General features: G+C 42.4%; 1 pseudogene; it reads left to right on the plus strand.

Moving 5' to 3' along the window:
- The first annotated feature begins 1001 nt into the window (after positions 1-1001).
- Positions 1002-10995, plus strand: LOC116676825 (macoilin-1-like; annotated as a pseudogene).
- The last annotated feature ends 5965 nt before the right edge of the window (positions 10996-16960 follow it).

A 16960-nucleotide genomic window follows, 5' to 3' on the forward strand; every position in this document is an offset into this window, starting at 1 on the left:
TGTACAGAAAAAACGTTCGCATCACAGCTCAAAGTTCCATGGGGGGTGGGGGGACCCCCCATTATCATATCCCTTCTTCTCCAAGGCAGATTCTGGCCATATATAATGCAGGTGTATATATACACACCACACCCACACACACACACACACACCCACCCACACACAAACACACACCACACACCAGATAGACAGACACCAGATAGCCAGAATATACCCACTACTATGCATTAGACTACACAATGCAATTATCTATATCAAAATAGTATAGTATACACCACACATAAACACACACACACCACATACATACAACATACATACATACATACATACATACATATATATATATATATATGTGTGTCAAAATTACATCCATACTAGGGAGACCAGAGTATCAACTTCTTTAAAAACTATTTTTTTTTTTTGGTCGATTGATTTTGATCATTGAAAACGTGTCCTGTAGCATCAATATCCCCCAAACATTCTTTTAACTGCTTTATGAAAAGATCTAAACATTTTATGATTTGATGTCGTGGTTAACTGCTGCCTGCCAAACCAACGTGGTTGAGCCAGCATGGATAACTTTTAACATACGTCATGCGCATAAAGGCTTATTTTACGTATCAATGGCGTTAGCGTAAACTACGGGCCATTACATTAAATAAGATCTATGCCACTCTATTCTATCTATTACACTTACCGTTCAGAGTAAATATAAAACGCTTAAAAATAACTCTCGAAACGTCCGACTCTGGGGGCAGCCATGTTTGTTTCCTAGTCCCTACGTCGCCTCCGTGAAATGCCGGCATGACGTCAAACGTCAAGGGACGCAGCTTGTCGTGAAAAGGGGAGGGCCTTCGGCGGACTGTTTTTATTTATTTCTTTGTTTCATGTGCATAAAACAACAACAATGGTGGATAATTGAAGAAGTGTGAATATAAGATGAGCGAATGACATTTCCTTCTTTACCAGACGCGATATCACAATGAATCAACAGGGGGAGGATGAAGCGGCGCAATGCGGACTGCAGCAAACTCCGACGGCCGTTAAAACGGAACCGATCACCGAGGGTATATATAGCAGGTACAAAAGGGGCTGGAGGGACGTTATTGTATAACAATGGCGCCTTTCTGCATATGTCAAGACAGGGCTGCTAGCTACGCTGCATTCATATCTAGGAACGCTTTGGTTGGAGCTACACACGAGCTAACGTTAAACGAATATACCCCGCATATTGTCAAAATGTACAGCCTGGCGTTAAAGTTACTTGTGTGTATTCCGTACATGATTGTTTCTGGGTCGGTAACGTTAGTGAGATTCCAATTCTGGCTAAATTAAATGATATGACGGTGGCCGTGACTGCCTGTGGGATTTAAGAAGTATAAATTGCAACACATACCGCAAATGGAAATATGTTGCTAAAAAAGAAAGCGTGAACTTGAGAGAATGAAGACAGCAGAAATGTCAGATGCGCTCGTTTTGATGGTCCGGGGTGATGCCGACGGCGGGGGTCTCACCTGTGCTTTGTCTGGCAGAGGTCTACATTTAAATAACGTTAACCTACACCAAGGTAACAGAACTACTCCGGCTAGCTCGAACATGTATAACCAGGAGATAAGGCATGCCTTTTCCATTGATTGATTGCTTGATTGATTGATTGATTGATTGATTGATTGTTGATTGATTGATTGATTGATTGATGCCAAGAAAAGCGAAAGAACCAGCTGTGCTGTGAGCAACATGTCCAGACATGATCCAGTACATACTACCATGATGCACACTGGATCTATCTATCTTCATCTCTCTCACTAGTTGTGTTTGAAAATAAAAACACTGTTGTTCGACTTGTTGGTAATATATAGATTTGTATTTGTGCTCATGTTGCTGTGTTGAATAGGCATTTATTTGCCTTTTTAAAATCTAAACTTTAAAAAACTTGAGGTGACACTCTGATATCACACTGGAGATGTGGCTCCTGAGACTGTTGTATAAACCTGATGCTTTTCATGATACCAATGGTAAACCTCATTGTCTCCATCTTTGTTTCTTTCTTTTTAACCTTTTTTTTCCCCTCCATCTTTATTTCTTGATCTCGTCTTCTCCCACAGTACCTTCCTGTACCTGAAGTTCCTGGTGGTGTGGGTTTTAGTTCTGCTGGCCGACTTTGTGCTGGAGTTCAGGTTCGAGTACCTGTGGCCTTTCTGGCTTTTCATTCGAAGTGTCTACGACTCCTTCAGATATCAGGGACTGGTAAGAGCTTGATTATATGACCCTCTTTCCACCTGACATTAACTTGCATGTAGAGCTGGGCAGTGTATTGATATATCAATATCGTGATATGATACTAGATATTGTCTTAGATTTTGGATATCGTAAAATGGCATAAGAGTTGTCTTTTCCTGGTTTTAAAGTCTGCATTACAGTAAGGTGATGGCATTTCCCGAACTTACCAGACTGTTGTAACTGTTCTATTATTTACCTTTACCCACTCAGTCATTATACCCACATTACTGATGATTATTTTCAAACATCTCATTGTGTAAATATTTTGTGAAAGCACCAATAGTCTACAATTTCGTTGCAGTATCTGGTCAAAAAATGTATCTCCGTATTGCCCAGCCTTACTTGCATGTTATTACCTAAGCTGGATGTGATTTGAATAGCTAAACAAAAAAGGATTAAATGCTATGGATCTCAAATCCACATAACGTACATAATCAAAATACCTATGTACTGTACATGGATGCAGCAAAGAAGCCTTCAAGCCATTTAGGATTAAGGTAGATGCTTGTCAAACGTGGTAGTGGTGGACTGGGAAACAGCAAGACAAGCTTTTTTTGAGTGTTTTACAGTACACGGTAACGTGTGTAAGTGTAATAGGGGGGCATGCATGTACGCCCATGCCTCTACATAAACTACTGTATTCCTGCACAGTTGTTATGGCATATTTAATTGTCTGTCTCTCTCTCCTACACCTAGGCGTTCTCTGTGTTCTTCGTATGTGTGGCGTTTACGTCCGACATCATCTGCCTCCTCTTCATCCCTGTCCAATGGCTGTTTTTCGCTGCCAGCACCTACGTATGGGTCCAGTATGTCTGGCACACAGGTTAGTCTAAGTTCTTTTGGACCCTTTATATCTCCGCCAGCCAAACAGCCACTTTCACCTAGAGCTGGGCAATATATCAATATTAAATCAATTGTGATATGGGACTAGATATCGTTTTAGATTTTGGATATCGTAATATGGCATCAGTGTTGTCTTTTCCTGGTTTTAAAGGCTGCATTACAGTAAAGTGATGTCATTTTCTGAACTTACCAGACTTTTGTAACTGTTCTATTATTGGCCTTTATCCACTCATTCTTTATATCCACATTACTGATGATTATGTATCAAAAATCTCATTGTGTAAATATTTTGTGGAAAGCACCGATAGTCAACACTACAATATCGGTGCGGTATTGATATCAAGGTTTTTGGTCAAAAATATTGTGATATTTGATTTTCTCCATATCGCCCAGCCCTACTTTCACTTAGGGGTGCATGATATATCAACTCAATATTGTTATCGCGATATCTCAGTGCGCAATATTAAACTGAAAGTGTTGCGATAAGTATGCTATATTTTTTATATTTATTTTTTTAGTGTTTTTAATATATCCTATTCTGTAGACATGCTTTTTATTTATTGTTTTTATACTGTACAACCACTAAAACATGTCCTGTTCTGTAGACAGGTCGTTATTTATTCATTATTTATTTTATGTTTTATTCAGTCCAATATGACTTGTCATTTGAAACAACCCTTGTGTTGTAAGAAAACTTGTTTTATTTGTTATTGATCTATCAAAATTAATATAAAAATCGCAAGATTCATAATCAATATTGCAATTGCACATTTTGTCAATATCGTGCAACCCTACTTTCACCTGAATGACTCATAACTGCCAATTTTCTTAAGTGCCAGATTCAAGAGGGATCATCTTTTTCTTTTTTATCCTCTCTTACTTTCACGCAGAAAGGGGAGTCTGTCTACCCACTGTATCGCTGTGGATCCTTTTTGTGTACATCGAAGCGGCCATACGGTTCAAAGATCTGAAGAACTTTCACGTAGACCTGTGTCGACCCTTTGCTGCTCACTGGTAAACGTCATAGTAATATATGTCTTTTGTCAATGAGAAATAGTAAAGGAACTCGTGATAAAATGGCAGATGCTTCAATATGTATTTCCTAAAAATACCCTATGTGTTCCCTTTCACCTCCCAGCATCGGCTATCCAGTGGTGACTCTGGGCTTCGGCTTTAAGAGCTACGTTAGCTACAAGATGCGTTTAAGGAAACAGAAGGAAGTGCAGAAGGAGAATGAATTCTACATGCAGCTCCTACTGCAGGCCTTACCGCCGGAGCAACAGATGCTGCAGAGACAGGAGAGGGAGGCAGAGGAGGGTGAGATACACACATGTGAAGCAAATTAGAAATTGTCCATCAAAATTGTGCTGACAGCAGTATACTCATTGACAGGGAACAAAGATGATGGGTTTGCTAGCTACTATCACATTCATTCATCAATCCTGTGGTTGGCCTGCTTTGCTCTCAAACAACAAACAAACATGCAGGCACATCAGACTTATCTTTTCATGAGGTCTCGGCCCGGATGTTTTGCCCACGCTAGTGTTCAACCACCAGCTTAAACAACCCGACCAAACGCTCAAATGCACCAGAATTAAGTTGATTGCACCAAACAGGTCAGGTGTGAAAGGACCATTATAGGTTATCTGTCTATTTGGAAGTTAAAGTGCCCATATAATGACAAAAATCACTTTCTAGGATTTGGGGTGTTATTTTGTGTCTCTGGTGCTTCCACACGCATACAAACTTTGAAAAAAACATCCATCCTGTTTTGAGTGAGATATGGTCTTTGAATGTCCTCTGTCTTTAGTCTCCGGGTGAGCTGGTCAAAACTCTGCGCAGCTTTCTAAATCACTAGCTGAGACGAGGTGGCTAACCGTAGCATGCTAGCTCGTTCTCAATGACAAACACGGCTACAAACGCCACTAGTTGACCATAATCTCCGAAAGAACTACTTCCTGTCCCTGTTCCGCAGGTATTCCACAAGTGGCCCTCGTCTAGAAGAAGCCTCCCAGCTAATCCTGCCTTGTACCAAAGGTGGAGAAAGAGTTGTCTAGCTGATGTGATCTCACTCTGTAGCCAAACAGAGACCTAAACACAAGATCTGCAGCAATGTGCCGTAGAACAAAAATATGGTGTTTTTTGAAAATAAAACCATGTTAACCTATCTGGTACAACCTCATAATACAATCAAGAACCTGAAATGAGCATAATATGGGCACTTTAATAAGAGTATTACTGTAACAGCCTGCTGAAGCTGTTATCAGGAATTATCTGTTTTGACACTTAATCAGTCTGTATTCATGGTCATACTGTAAATGCTTCCGGTTTGCTGTGGAATTTGGAGTCTGTCCAGTACGTTTGTATGTTTTGTGACGCTGCCTACATTTTCTCTCCTTCAGCTGCTTTAGCTAAAGGGATCTCCGAGGTAGAACCCCCAGTTATATCCCAAAACGGAGCACCTCCTGGAAAGAAAAGCACTTCAGTCCCGCTACCAGAACTGGAGTACCGGGAAAAAGGGAAGGACAGTACTGTTAAAGAGCGGAGGGCAAAAAGCAAAACACAATCGGAATCAATAACAACACTATTATACACACTGGACTCCAAACTACAGGAGACAGAGTACATAGAGAACTACGTTGGGCAAAGAGACTGAATAACGCCTGGCAGGAGAGAACACACACGCCGATGCCAACACCAACACACACTCTACTTCTAAGAGGAAATTGGGGGGGCAGGGAAGAACTGCAAAAATGGCAGCGGAGGTGGGGGCAACATTTCCAACTCGTCTCCAAGGAATCACAGTTCTTCAAATGGCAGCGTGCCGCCAGGTCCCTCGAGCAATAAGAACGAGAAGAAGCAGAAGGGGGCAGGAAGGGGCAGAAGGACCCGGTGGAGAACTGCATCCCCACAACCAGCTGGGCAAGCCGGACGCTCTCGTACGGTAAGACGCACACCGTCGTACTGTATCTAACACCTACTATTCTTTCTGACTTCTGTGCATCTCGTTGCTGCTATGTGCAGTTATAAATACGGCTGGGTATCATTCAAAAAATGTTATACACATATCAATACTGTGACTTTAAGACCGGTTCCTGAACTACACTTTCTCCCATACAAATTTTTTAAAATCCTTTTATAACAAAATAAATTACAACGTTACACATTAGGGCACACATCTTTTATTCCATTTCCAGCTCCTACTACAGGAGCCTGTCTCTGTGCGTAACGTAGAGCGTTTCTTGCCTGCCTTGACTACGTGTGACGTTAGACAGCCAATCACCAGCATTGTTAGATTGTGGTAGAAGCATGCTGCATGCTTATTGGCCCGCTGACGCTGAAGAGATCTGCTCCTTAGGTATTGAAATTTGGTACTGAACATCGAGGCATTTTCCAATACTAAGGTACTATACTAGACACTAAGGAGGTAACTCGCTCGGTGCCTGAAAGTATCAAATTCAGTAGCCAGCCTAGTTATGTCATCCAACATCTGTTTTACTGTATTTTCTTGCTTTCTTTTCCACTTTCTTGACGGATACGAGCCAATACCACTTTGCTAACTCTTGTTCATAACCTCCCATGCAATAATGAAATGGTTCTTCCTATACTGGACCAGCTACAGAAGAATTGTTTACCTTTAATGAGCTCCTTTCCTTTTTGACTCCTGAAAGGCTGGAGCAGGATGTAAAGCGACTGAAGGCAGACCTTCAGGCCACAGGCAGTTGGAGTCGGAGCTGCGGAGTCAGCTTTCCTCTCTGAGCAGCCAGGACCGCAGCCTACGCTCTGAACTGGGCCAGCTCCGCCAGGACAACGAGCTGCTACAGAACAAGTGGGTACAATATACACACACACACACACACACACACACACACACACACACACACACACACACACACACACACACAACACACACACACACACACACACACACACACACACACACACACAGTATGCTGTAGGCTAAACACTAGGGTTGGGAATCACCAGTTGCCTCCTGATACGATATCATCACGATACTTATGCCACGATACAATATTCTTGCGATTTAAACATATTGCAATATTCTGCGATATATTGCAATTTATAACCTTTTTCTTTTTCTTTTTTTACTTCTAATTTCCCTTATTTCAAATGATGTCCCCAAAGGAAACTTTGTCAACATCTGTTTTATCTAAAAGATACATTTCTCTGTTTTACTTCAGTTTTATTGCTGCAAAATGGGATTGTCAAGCAGACAAACTGACCAACACATAAATAAGAAAAGATCCATGCTTGGTGCCTGTGTATCGATACAGTATTGCCACTGAAAATATTGCAATACTATGCTGTATTTTTTTTTTTTCCCACCCCTGCAACTCACCCAAACTCTGACAACAGTCTTGAAATTGTTTGTTGTTATGCAATGGATATCATTTTTCGACAGAATGTCGAGGTAGGCAGCTGGTGAGTTCAGGACTGTGTGGTGTCACACAGCAGGAGTCCTGGGTTTTGTAGTTTTTTGTGTGTGTATCCTGTCTGCCAAATACCCTATGAGCCAAAATCCCTACAATGCTGAAGACCTTTCTTTTTGATGTTGCCTTTCTTTAAATGGTTGTTCATTTTTTGAATGTTTAATTTCTTATACTGCACTGTAACTTTTATTCTTGTGTTTTATCTGTTTTTATTTTTTTAACTGTTTATCTGGGCAGGGGGGTTAACTGTTTTTTGTGTAAAGCCCTTGAATTTGGCCCGTTGCTGAAATGTGCTATACAAATAAAGCCGCCTTGCCTTGCCTTGGCCACAATCCAATACAGGTGGAGCATTTGATTTTACACTTTTGCTGTATTTTGATCTCCTCTACGTTTCCCCTTGATATGCTAGCTTGAAAGGGCTATTGCTCATGGCTAATTGTTCAAATATAGATGTCATTAGTTTACAGTAGTTTTTTTTTCTTCTTCTTTTTAATTATTCACACAACAAATCCTGTCACTATTTGTATGTTTACCAAGTATGACACTATGAGTGCCTTTGAGGAAAGACTGTACGTAACAAATCTTTAACGCGACATCTTCAAACTCAACCGACTGGACGGATCAGTTGTCACCCGTTGAGCTCCCCTCACTGGTGGCTGACGGCGCCGTCGTCACCTCAGCTGTGATTAACAGCACATTATTACCTGCTGAAAAGTTTTAGTACAGACCACAAAAGCTGCAGAAGCATATCTGATGGGTCAATTCCGCCTGCACTATTAACTTTATTGTATAGGTATAGATGGTATCTATGGTGTAGTGCTTGTATAGGCTAGTTTTAACCTAACAGTTTGAATCTGCAACAGACTGAACTTACTGAACTGAAGTCAGCCAGAACACCTATGAAACAAACCTACAGCCTACCAAGTACTGTTTGAAAAGGGGATTAAGTCTATGACCTGTATCAGTGACCAGCCTTGGTACACAAGCATTGCTTTCTCTGTTAGTGTCATGGTATTGGTGTGTCATCGGTGAACAAACTTTAAGCTTATACCTTTCAAATCTGGACACATTATAGGTTAGCAATGTTTTAGGACTACTACAACTACCAGAAGGCAGACAGAGACTGCATCGGTGGAAGAAGTACAAAAGTGTGTTCAACTTACGATCCAGCCATGACTACATTCTTCTCTGTACTTTAGGCTCCACAGTGCCGTCCAGGCCAAGCAGAAGGATAAGCAGACCATCTCCCAGCTGGAGAAGAGGCTGAAGGCCGAGCAGGAGGCTCGCGCCCTGGCTGAGAAACAGCTGGCCGAGGAGAGGAAGAGGAAGAAGATGGAGGAGGCCACTGCCGCCAGAGCCGTAGCATTAGCTGCTGCCACCAGGTACTCATTAGAGAAGCGTTAATAATAATAATAATAATAATGTACTGTATACTTTATTAATCCCACAAAGGGAAATTACTGTTAACACTCTGTTATTACACACATTACACACAGTATTACCGTTACAGCCCTAGTAAATATCAGTACAATAAGTGAAAGATCGGTTGCCTTTCCACTATTAAAAGTGCTGCTTTTCTCTTCGGGCCAACAGAGTGGAGTCGACCGACTCACTGCGTGGTCGCATCAGAGAGCTGGAGACTGAGTGTAAGAAGCTCAGCATGGACATGAAACTTAAGGAGGAGCAGATTAGGGATCTAGAGGGCAAGTGTCAGGTGAGAAATTCTAACGACAACAACAAATGTGACCACTTTACTAAAATGAAATGCCATTTTAGCTAGAGTAATCGAGGTAATTAAATAATTGTGTCTTGTGGTGCAATAAGCATTTAGCACCGCTTTTTTTATTGTTGTTGACAATAAGACGTTTAAGTTGCTTATAATCATTTTGATATGTTTATAATGTCTCTTCCTGTCCTGTCGCATACAGGAGCTGCGGAAGTACAAAGAATGAGAAGGACACCGAGGTGTTGATGTCAGCGCTGTCGGCCATGCAGGAGAAGACCCAGCACCTGGAGAACAGCCTGAGTGCTGAGACCAGGATCAAACTGGACCTCTTCTCTGCACTGGGGGATGCCAAGAGGCAGCTGGAGATAGCACAAGGTAGTGATGTTGCTATCGTGGTTTTGTAATCATTATCATTTCAGAGGCTGTAGTATCTGAATGAATGAATGAGAATGAATGAATGAATGAATCTTGAGATCGAATGATTTGTCCAGACTGTTCCACAAAACCACCCCACGAATAATACATATGGCGTCGATGGTGCAAAGCTTTTGAACGGAGCACTTGTCGGAACTCACTCGTTTACACGGATACACTATAACAAAAAAGACATATGTCTAAAAATGCCTCTCTCTCTCCTCTCCCCCCTAACTTTCCTGTTTATCCATTGTCACTATCTAATAAAAGGGAAAAAAATGCCCCAAAAAAAAACCTCACATTATCCGAGATTAAATCTGACCCTAATCATATGTAACCTATTCATGACAAAACATAAGTATTTCTGCTTTAGAAATGGAGTCGGTAACCCACAGCTATACCATTACACCACAAAGCCCCAACCACTACAGCACTAACCCTAGCTCCATGGGATCATGTGATCACTCTCCAATGGTTAAACCCACCATATCTGAAGAGATCACACGATTGCCTTTTTGTCTGCTTTCTTTATTTAAAATCAAAACTAAAGTGGTGATAATATGAAATACCAATTATAGAAATGCTTTTTCCCCAACTAGAATAAATAATAATAAATAAATTAGTCAAGTCAGGAATCCAAACGCTGAATATGAACATTACAGTATGATGTACGACTAACATTGGCTACGCATTTTCTCTTTTCAGCCATGGATTTTCACACATTGCTCCCACAGCGCTCTTCACATTCAGAAATCACATCGGTGAAATGTTATATAATGTACTGGACCATACTGAAAATGGAAAATGCATGTCATAATGCATTAGATTTCTTTTTTCCGTATAATTAATATTAGTATGTGTAGGATTGTATCCATATTGCCCACCCTTATGCCAATATGAAGGAAGGATTGTCTCCCCCACCCACAGGAAAGCTATAAGTGATCCAAGATGCTGTCAGGGATTCCATTCAGAACTCATGTCCCCCTTACTCTTCTCTCAACGCTGTGATATGAACGCCTTTGTTTCCTCCGTCTCATCCAGGCCAGATCCACCAGAGGGAGCAGGAGATCGCCGAGCTGAAGCAGAAGATAGCCGAGGTGATGGCAGTGATGCCCAGCCTGTCCTACTCATCAGACGGCAGCAACCTCAGCCCCGTCACCCCGCACTACTCCTCCAAGTTCATGGACAATAGTCCCTCCTCCCTGGACCCCAACGCCTCAGTCTACCAGCCCCTTAAAAAGTGACTCTGATAGCTCCACTTTTAGGCAGACAGAACTTTTGTTTCTTGCTTCCTTTGGTGAAGCTCCAGTTTCCGTTTGGGTTATTAGTGAGTTTACCAGCCCTTGACAGTTTTACATTCTAATGTATGACACACACAACAGTGCACACAACCCCTCCACCCCTACTTATTTGTATTTGCTCCTTTTTGGTTCTATTATGTGACTATTGTTTTGAGAGGGTTGTGTAAAATATGACTTTTTTTTGTGTTGAGGTTTTGGGATTTACCATTGGACAGCGTGATCTGTTTGAATGGGAAGAAAGGAACACACAATCCTGTGGGTCAAGGGCCCCTACATCGCTTCATGTCCGTCTGTCATGTCCTGACCCCCCCCCCCCCCCCCCCCCGAGCCATATCTTATTCTATAGTGAAGGTTTCATTTAAAACAATTGGCTTTCCGACGGTTAAGACGGCTCACTTTGAGACTGCAACTGTGAAAGAGATATGTGGAAGTAACTGTTCATGTGTTTATTCTTAAATCAGTGTTGGTTTGTTTTGCAATGTTTCAGTGAAGTTGAGAATGTACGTTTTCTTCTAAAATAGATAGATATTGAACAGATAAATTGCTGTGTCTTCAGATACTCCACAATGTATCTCTAAATGCTGGAATAGCAAATCTCCAGGATTATTAGTCTATGAAGCAGATGTAGTTCTGTCCTAATATAAAAAAAATGCTACTGCTAGATTTGACCTGGCACTGCCAAATGTAACGTTCACCTGTTGGCTGCAGACACCTTTTCCTCTCCCTCTGGACCAAATTAGAACCTGTTAGGCCATATCGTTCACTGGATTTATTGATGTCGAGGTAACTAACTGGTTGTTACCATTATTTGCAGATTTTACAGTGCCTTGCAGTTTGTTTTTTCTACATGCAGAAACCACATACTTTCAATTCAGTATTCAAAGGCTAAAACTTAAATTAAGTGTTACCTCAGAACCATTCAAACTTTTTTTGATCACAATGTTACAGGCTTAAAAGGGAGAGCATAACGCTGGACATTGTACGCGTCATTTCATAGTGACACACAGTCCTGGTACGCCAAACACCAGCCAAACTGATTGTCTATTATCATGCCATAGAGTTGGCATTTAGTTGTTTACAACAATGTACATTAACTTACTGAGGAATGTTTTATTTGTTTATTTCATTTCAGTTCTTAAGTGCCGAGTGTTGGTGTTCGGTTTCCATCCATACTTTGATCGATGTAGCTAGCATAATGTTTGCAGAAGAGTGCTGTTCTTTCTTTCTTTTTTTTCTTTTTTTTTTTTTGGTCTTTGGAAAATATTGGAATGGTGTTGTGTTTACAAGGTTCCGGGCTGATCATGGTGAAGCAGCAGTGGTCAGTTGGACTAATTGTGTTATTTACATATTAATTTATTTGTTATAAACTATTTTTTTAATTGAGTGGCACTTCCTTGATATTTCCCATCATATTCAGTTGATTTCCTCTATTTTCTGCCAGGAAGGATTCTGTGAATGTGTTGTGTTGGGAAAAGGTAACCCCCTTAAACCATTTGACCATGTTGTGCTGTCATGTTGCCTACCTGGGGGAAAAAAAAAAAAAGTATTATTTGTGGATCGCTCTGGTGTTGTGAATTCAGTTCTCAAGTTGCTTTTATAAGTTTGTGTAGAAGGAAAAGAAGGTTTTAAAAAAACAAAAAAACAAAAAAAAGGGGGGGGGGGAAAAGTGCTTTGTTTTAACTTTTCATTGTTCCACCATGTTTGTTTTCTTTACTCCGAGTGATGGTGGCCGTGTCACACTTTTCACTTTGGCCATCACTATTAAAGAAAGTCTTGCTGGTGGCAATGCAAGTTGTTCAATCTGTTTGTACATGTCATGATCTGTGTGTCTAGTTTTCATCCTCCCCGAAATAATGACTGCGTGATGCACAACATTTGGGATGTCAAAACAAAGAAACGTAATGCATGAGGACAAATTAGGAAAGACTCTGTGAGAGTACAAATTTACGTAGGCCCCCTGGGGTCAGCTGTGAACAAACATTTCTACCTTATTTGCCAGATTCAATTCAGATGTTGCAAGCATTTCCATGTACTTACTTCCAACAACTTATACACGTTTCAAGCATTTACTTTATTTTGTCACCTCCCAGTCTAACCTGAGCGAGTGGGTGGGGAACTCCAGCTCGTTTCAGAAAGATAGGTAACTTAAAGGTCCTATGACATGGTGGTGTTTGGACCAACTGCCATGCATTGTTTTCAAGCCAGGATGTCTCTCTTTCATGGGTGGGCCAAATTCTCTGGGCGGATAAAGCAGAGAAAGGGGAGTTACCTTTCCCCTTATGATGTCATAAGGGGGAGATTCCAGATGGGCCCATCTAAGCTTTCATTTTGTCAAAGGTAGAGTAGGATACCCAGGGCTCGCTTTACACCATTGCCATTTCTAGCCACTGGTGGGCCATAAGCAGGCTGGGGTTAACGCATATTAGTGTTAAAAAAAACTAAAAGTGAAAAAGAGCTCAACAGTCCCACCCCTCCTCTGAGAGACCTCGGGTTCCAGAAGTAAATTTCCCATTCATTTCTGGAAAAATCTGTATATAAAGAGTTTTATATATGCTTTAGGCTAACCAGCTATGACGGGACATATGAAGTCATAAACATACAACATATCATGTTGCATAAAAGGTTTGTTCAGCTAACAGCTAATTCGGCTAACCGCTAGCCAAGACAGCATGTAATGTACTTGAAAAGACCCTCGAAATAAAATCTGAAAATAACCGTTAACATATTTAACAACTGTTATGTCAGCTATAGCCTGCTTTCCCAGTGTTTAGTTTGAGTTAACATTATTTTAGAGTGATCAAGCTGTCTGCTAGCGGTTAGCCGAATTAGCTGTTAGCTAAAGGAACGTTAGCTTGTCGGTGGCGGCTGACGGCACCAAAATATACCGGCATGTCCCAATCACGTGACTGCCCCCCCAAAAAAATCCTGTCCCGCGAGATCCCGAGATAATGACTACCAGATCCTTTCCCTCTTATGTTGTCTAAGCAAGTTATCAGACTCTGTTGCCAAAATGCCTCGCAAATCTTCCGGCTACTTCCCGCTACAGCTAGCTCCCGTTGATTCCAATGCTCTATCCGTCCCTATCACATTACCAACAGTGAGATTGAGTACCGGACTCTCGCAGGAGTCACGTGACCCGCGGTAGTCCCGAAAAATTGTCACCCTCTATGTGGAACCAAGCCTAGGGTAAGCCTTTCCTCTCCAAGTGTAGTGTTGGAGAAATCCTTCTATAAACTGACAACTGACTCCATGATGAATTAACACAGCGTTTATTCTTGTGGTCAACAGATGAAATGCGTTTCCGAGCAATTCTACATGCACGGACCTGATGGAAACTTGTCTAGTACAGAGGTTCCCAAAAGGCACTTAAACAATATCGTGCTCAGGGTTATATTGGTTCCCCTTGTGGGCCTGATTGGTCAGCTATACTGTTGCTGGGTACAATCCCTGCTCTGCCTCTTCCTTCTTGCCTGTCTATTATTTTCAGTTATCATTTACTTCACAAGACAGCTATGTTCACTCCCTTCTAAGTTGGTACGTCCTGTTCTCTGAGTTATCAGACCGTCCTCGAACTTCAGTGTCCTTGGCCTCACCATCTCCTCTTCTGTGCTCACTGTAGCTTATCTGACAAGATAGCCCTCCTGTTCTCTCCCTCCTAGCTGTACCCCAGCTGCAAAGCAGAATGTATAATATGTCACCATACACACACTCTTATTTAGTCTTTGGTTAATTCAGCATATACTTTAAGCCAGCTTTTACGTGGCCGTTCCTGAGTGCCCTGTTCATCACCACCTCAGTCATTGTATTATTTTCCCACAAATCCCCCTTTTCGCACCTACTAGGTGCGAACACTTTTACACTAACTGCAGTGCCTCAACGTCCTCCCCGTCCTCAGGCATGGTGAGTAATGGCAGCATCCCAGCGGAATAGGGAGGCGGTGCTTTTTCTTTGGACAAGGCAGTGGTGATGAGCCGGGATATCATGGTCCGCAGGCAGGGCACACAGCAACACCCCAGGTAACTAGAATAGCGAGAAAAACAGCAATAGATGTCAAACAAGCAGTGATAAGATTCTTCCATTTGCCAAAAAAGGTTGTCATCCACCCCTCCAATGGATTTGATACACCTGAGGCGTCATGCATCTCCTGGAAAGGGCTCGAAGTTGGTTCAAAGCCCTGGTGACCTTCCCATCCGGGCAGTGTTGTTAGGGATGACCGTACAGCACATCTCTCCGAACATGGAACAGACTCCTCCTTTTTCAGCCAACAGCATGTCCAGCGCCATCCTATTCTGGAGCGCCATGAGGGACGTTGGGGCCATCTGCTCGGCCAGGCCTTCGATGGCATCCCTAGTTGCATTGCTCAAGCGTAAAACATTATAATGCACAAATTTATCCTATCTACATTTTTGCTGGGAGTGACGGGGAAGATGGCTGAAAGCAGTGGTATATTCTCAAATCCTGCGGCTATTTGATCTGCCAATTTGTATTCATTCGGGACACCCCTAGGAACTCCTATGCTGTCTATATAGGTTGGGGTTCCCGCCCATGGTCAAAAGCCGGGCCTTGCATACTACGGGCCCTGCGCCTTCTCTTTACGGTCAGTTGCACAGCCTTATGGGGGTATAGTGACTCTACTCCCCACCAAAGATATGGGCATAGCTAATCTAACCATAGCACAAACTCCTGACGTTGATTTGGGAACTTTATCTGGGAGTACAACCTAAGACCACCACAATAGTAGAATAGTCCTATTCTAGCCACTGGGCCTAGGGCTGTTTTGTTTTGTACAGTTGTATTACACCAGTCTGGGGTATATCACCTAGTTTGATTGTGGGCTTGCTGGATCCGTGAGATTGAAACAGTGATATCTTGCACCCTCCCCTTTATGGCGGTAAAATACCTGGTTTTTCAAAGCCTGGGGAAAGAGGGATGCTAGGGTAGTACAATTGCGGGAAGCTGTCTTAGAGTGTGTGAAGTTCAAATGCATGCATATCCTGCTGGGTCCTCATAGGAAACAACGGGGCCGGGTTAGTGAACATGACTGGTTCTAGCTGTGGCACAGGCCACGCACCCCTTCCATGTGTTGTTCTTTGGCATTCTGTATTAGCCACCTGACCCATAAATTGTCCTGGCCTGCACCTGCTGATAACTCTAACACATCTCCACCCTCATTTTAGAGGAAGTCCTGCACTATTACGTCTTCCTCCTTCAGGGGGTTTTACTGTAGTCTCTGCCATGTCAGTGTCATTCTGTGTGTGCGTGAGGGGATCCAAAATTTTCTGCAGGGGGGTATCTGGTCACTTCCTGCTATCCATACACCTATGGCTAACATCCACACATCCTGACCGTTCCTGCTCCCAATTGCTCTATTTACTGACAGGGTTATGGGATTTTTCGTGGGGTCGAACTATAGTCCCCGCTATAGATAATATCTCCCATTCATCTTGGTGTACCCACCAATCTCTTTGTCTGTCAACCTCGCCCATGGTTTCCACCCTCCTGTTGTCCAACCCGCGTCATACCAGCTTTTACAGAGACTACCTTTCACCTTCCGGAAGCGCTCTTTCACATCCTCTACTTTTGATAGTCGTCACAGATGTACACATCTGTGTTTTTGTAAAACTATTATACCCCCCGCAGTCCTAGCCTGACACAAATCAGGTAAATGACGTGGTTGAGTCTCTCACATAGGGGAAGTCAATCTGGCACCGCACTTGGGGATGGCCCCTTAGTGGTTGCTTGCACTACTGCCCAAACTGCCTTCTTTTCTCTCGTCTCGTTTTCATTTCCTTTGTTACTGAGAGGTGTTTGGACACTACCGGGTTATTGTTCTTGTGGGGGGGTCTCGGTCCCCATACGATGTTCCAACCCCAGAATTAATGCTGCAACTCCCACTACTACTACTACTGCTAGGACAACTGTTGTCTTTTTCCCAAACCCCAGTG

This window comes from Etheostoma spectabile, unplaced genomic scaffold, assembly GCF_008692095.1.
Source record: "Etheostoma spectabile isolate EspeVRDwgs_2016 unplaced genomic scaffold, UIUC_Espe_1.0 scaffold00003787, whole genome shotgun sequence".
Taxonomy (NCBI): Eukaryota; Metazoa; Chordata; class Actinopteri; order Perciformes; family Percidae; genus Etheostoma; species Etheostoma spectabile.